The sequence below is a fragment of the Mus pahari genome, chromosome 14 (assembly GCF_900095145.1).
Source record: "Mus pahari chromosome 14, PAHARI_EIJ_v1.1, whole genome shotgun sequence".
In the NCBI taxonomy this organism is placed as follows: domain Eukaryota; kingdom Metazoa; phylum Chordata; class Mammalia; order Rodentia; family Muridae; genus Mus; species Mus pahari.
The window spans coordinates 82,920,989-82,925,705 of NC_034603.1; the positions used below are offsets into that span (position 1 = coordinate 82,920,989).

The following is a 4,717-nucleotide window of genomic DNA, read 5'->3' on the forward strand; positions in this document are numbered from 1 at the left end:
TAGGTTGAAATCTGGGAAGTGTTTCCAAAGAGAACATAGAAGCTGTGTTCCAGAGGCAGTCAAGCTTGTACCTCGTGCTGGCAGCTGAACTTGGTCGTACTCAGTGGTAGTTAAAGGCACAGGATTGAAAGGGTCAGACAGAGAAGCTGAAATTTGGCACCAGGAAGAAAGACTAGGAGAGGCTACTGGTAAAGGTGCAGCCCAGTTATAGCAGAAGATCCTGCAGCATTTTGGAGATGACAGTACCATGAGATGACCACCAAGAACAGCAGCAATCTTGGAGCAGAGCCTAGAAGACCAGTTGTGTGTGCTGCAGAGTCAGAACTGGAGAATTGACCCATGCTCTTTGGAAGATCCCGAGTGAATCCCAGATACATGGATACTGAGTTGTTTATACTGATGGAGTTTGGTTTTGCTTTGTTCAGACTGTGCCTGTGCCCTCTTGAAGGAAGACGACATCTATTTTGTTTTGTTTTGTTTATGGAAGCCCACAGCTGAAGAGTTTTGAACTTTTAAAAGAGATTTTGGATTTTTAGAGAGAAAGGACATTTTAAAGAGAATGAAGTTGTTTGTTGTTGTTGTTGTTGTTGTTGTTTTTGTTTTTTGTTGTTTTTGTTTTTGTTTTCTGAGGCAGAGGTTCTCTGTGTAGCCCTGGCTGTCCTGGAAGTCATTCTATAGACCAGGCTGAACTCAAACTCAGAAATCTGCCTGCCTCTGCCTCCCAAGTGCTGGGATTAAAGGTGACTGCCACCACTGCCCAGCTGAGAATGAAGTTTTAATGTGTTTGAATTTGTAAGGACTATAGGGTTTTAGAGGTTATTTATGTTTTATATTTTGATATTGGTAACATGCCATCTTGGGGATAAACAAGAAAGGCAAGGTTCTAACTGAAAAGTGATGTGATTGTGAGTCAAACTGACAAGGGCTCAGTTGTATGGGCTAGTCTTATGTCAGCGTGACACAAGCTAGAGTCATCAGAAAGGAGGGAACCTCAATTCAGAAAATAGCCCCACAAATAAACTTAAAAAAAAAAAAAAAAAAAAAGCCCCATAAGGTCTGGGTATAGGCAAGCCTGTAGGACATTTGGAGGAGGGCCCACTGGGGGTGGAGCCATCCCTGGGCTGGTGGTCCTGGGTTCTATAAGAAAGGCTGACCAAGCCATGGGAAGCAAGCCAGAAGTGGCCCCTCCTCCCCATGGCTTCTGCATCAGCTCCTGTCACCAGCTTCCTGCTCAGCTTTTCTTGCCTTGAGTTCTTATCTTAACTTCCTTGAGGATGAACCAAAGTATGAGCTGAATAAACCCTTTCCTCCCTCATGTTTCTTTGATCATGGTGTTTTATCACAGGAAGAGTAACCTTAACTAAGGCAGGATTCCCCAAGGGCTCCATGATTTGTGGAAAGGAGTAGAAAGACCCAAGACACAGGTAACAAACCAGTTCTGTGCAACAAACAGGGAAGCAGCTTGGGAAGGGGGTGTTTGGACTAAAGTTTCACACAGGCATGTATTTGCATATTGGCTGTTTTTGTTTGTTTGTTTTGTTTTGTTTTGAGACAGGGTTTCTCTGTCCTGGAACTCACTCTGTAGGCCAGGCTGGCCTCGAAATTAGAAATCCTCCTGCCTCTGCCTTCCAAGTGCTGGGAATAAAGGCGCTGCCTGGCTGCATTTTGGCTGTTATTAGCGGCAAAGAAACTTAAAAGCTCAGAGAGCTACTGAACAAAGTTCTCCAGCGTGTTTAAGACTGTAGTGAGTCCATGTGGCAGTGAGCCCTGAAAATGGCTATGTATCTCCATGTTATGAGCATCTATGGTTAAGTGGAGAGATTTGGACTTCTCCATCTGTAGTGATAAACTGCAGATGTTTGTGTTGAAGAGAGGTGCCAAGGTTCTGTGAGTGTTTAAGGTAACAGCTGAACAGGTTTAAATAGAGTTAAATCAGTAAAATGGCTTCTTGTCTAGCTGAAAAGAGGAATTGTAATTGCATGACTAAATTCATTAATATAAGGAATGGGGCTCTTTTTTCCCAGAACCAGATATGACCCTTTCTGACTTCACAAACAGAATTTTTTTTTGTTTTTAAGCAACCCTTCCAGACTTAGATCTCTGGGAAAATGGAAGTAAATACTGACACAGGCTTATTTTGTTTTCCCAAGAGAGGGTTCCCAAGCGATTTCTCTAATTAGTCTAGAAAAAAAAAGTTGTTTTCAAGCTTGTTTTTCCTTTTAGATTTCAAATGAACTGAGGGTGAAATAACAGTATTGCTTTAGATTCTCCACCTTTGGTTTGTACATAATATTAGTCCTGAGGAACTTTTTAAAAAAATAAGGAAAAATTGAAGAAAACATAGATAAGGCGATTTTGCAAGGGGCTCATTAAAAAATAATAAAGGGCAGAAAGTGTCGCCTGATCATGGCTTTAAAAAATTGAGTGGGTAAACTAGTGGGGCGGAAACTGTATGATCGCCTATAGTCTGGTTCTCTAGAGCTAAAAACAAGGGAGCTTCGCGCCTGAGATAGGACCCAGGCTTCCCCGTATCGCTTTAGAGTAATTATCACACAATTCCGCCAGGCTCCCGGAGGGGCGGTGGAGGTTACAGCTGAGCGCACCAAACAGCCAATAACAAATCAGAAACTTCCGCCTACCTCGAATGTCAACCAATCAGCGTCGGGATCTTTGGCTTGTTGGCCTGCGCGTCTGTGGCTGGGGAGAAGGCGGCAAGCCTCCTTAGACTTGCCCACAACGGACATGGCTGCAGCCCCCGGAGGCGGGGAGGTGAAGTGAGGAGGGGGCAGGGAGGGGAGAGGACGCGGGCGAGGACGACCGTCCGAGGGGGCCCCGGTAAGTACGAGAAGGCCCGCGGCCCGAAGTGGGGAGCAAGGGGGCGTGGGGCTCGGCCTGCTGCGCCCTCTCAGTTCCTACCCGAGGCGAGGAGCGTCTGGGGTGTGCGCCTAGCAATTGGCACCAAAGCGGGTGTCTCTGTGCAGGAGGAGACAGGCCGGCCGGCGCCCGCCTCCAACTCCGGGCGGGCTCCTTCCCTCACGTCCTCAAGGGTTTTTTTTGTTTGTTTGTTTGTTTTTGTTTTCTCATTTTCCCTCTCTGTCCCGGCTTGCCCCTTGCCGGGGTCCCCCTTCAGAAATAAAGGTTGTGTCCAACAAAGACCCCCTCGGCCCAGGTCCGCCGTGGCTGGGCCCCGGGCCAGCGGACTGCCAATCCTGATGCCACGAGTGGTTATTTGTAGGCCCCTGGGTGTCCCCGGCCCAAATAAAGGCGGTTTTCTGCCACCGCGCGCGCGGTGCTCGCCGCCCCGAGCCGATGGCATCTCTGCGTCCGCCCGCCCGCCCGCCAGCTAGACACTCCGAGGGACTTCCAGTTCAGTGCGAGGCTGCGAGGCTGCGGTTGGGGTGTGCTTCCCCGATTTTACAGTCACATAACGATGCTTCGGAAGCCAGCGTAGCACCACAGCATTTGCAGTTCTGTAAAGCAGTTTCCATGTCCCCCCCCCCCCCCGTGAAACCCTACAGTTAAAAGCTTTAGGGAAGGTTCAGTACCTAAAGCAGCGTCAAATAAGAGTGACTGAGGGAATAAAAAAGTTTGACGGTCCCTTGCAGAGTCAGACCATTGTACAGTGTAGTGCTCATCCTGGAGCAAGCGGTTCAGACAGAGTCCACGGACACTCCGCAGTGGAGTGTCACCGGCTTTATCAGCTGTCACTTCTATCAGGTTCTCTCTTGGCAGAATTACAAGCAGGGGAACCTAGATTCTGACGAGCACTGCATTAACAAGTCACCTCTTTGATAATCAGTACCCCCAGGTCGTGTTTGAGAAGTAACTGTCCTTGAAGGCCACCTCTGCTCATCCATTTGGTATAAGACCTCATAGATGATTAGAAGACAGGCAGGCGGCTGACCAGGCCACGGGGGAAAGAAATCAGAAAACACTTGACATTTCTATTTTAAGTGGCTATGAAGTGCCAGCTCCCGGGGAAGAGAGTCAACCTCAACCATTTGGAAGGCTCACCTCCTGAAGAACGAATTAACAATAAAGGTCACAGTCCTCAGGCTCCTCCCTGCTCCTTTCCCCTAAATTGGACTCCAGAATCAATTTCTATACCACAGTCAAATGCTTACTGCCGACACCCAAGGTATTATTTAACCTGTCCTGGTCAGTGAGCTGGAAAGACCTTCAGGGCCACTAAGGCCACCCCTGATTTCCGAGTGAGAAGGCTCCTGGTCTCCCTCTGCACCTCACGGTAACCGGTAACCCCGTGTTGGTGGGTTTTATTGCGTTGGTATCGTGTCTGTGTTCTGTTCGCTGCAGTGTCTTCCATGGCTGAAAAGATAGGTTTCTGTGACAGGGTCTGAAAGTCTAGTTTGCAGGCAGGCTTAGGTGAAGTAAAGGTTAGGCCACTGCTGAAGCCGGAATGCTTCCTTCCCGAAGACTCAGCCCTTGTGGTTTAGTGATCAGAGGTTTGTATAATAATCAGCTTGGGCTGCGGTTGCCGGCATGGTAGTAAACAGTGCTGGTCACATGGTGTGGGAAGGAGCCTAAGGGCCAGATTTCAACCCAACCTTGGCGCTCCCTCCTCCCTAACCCTGGTAAATCTCACCATGGAGGGTTTTTTTTTTTTTTTTTTTTACAATTGCTCTGTAGTACAGCTTGAGGTCAGGAATGGTGATTCCCCCAGAGTTGCTTTCATAAAGAATATTTACCAATTTTCATG

At 47.9% G+C, this 4,717-nt stretch overlaps 1 protein-coding gene across 1 annotated transcript in view; it reads left to right on the top strand.

The window, feature by feature from the left end:
* The first annotated feature begins 2,719 nt into the window (after positions 1-2,719).
* Tmem94 (transmembrane protein 94) overlaps positions 2,720-4,717 on the top strand; it is a 33,816-nt gene continuing 31,818 nt past the window's right edge. Inside the window, exon 1 of the mRNA XM_021211549.2 lies at positions 2,720-2,835. The gene's annotated coding sequence lies outside the window, so the exon portion shown is untranslated. The remainder of the gene's footprint in view (positions 2,836-4,717) is intronic.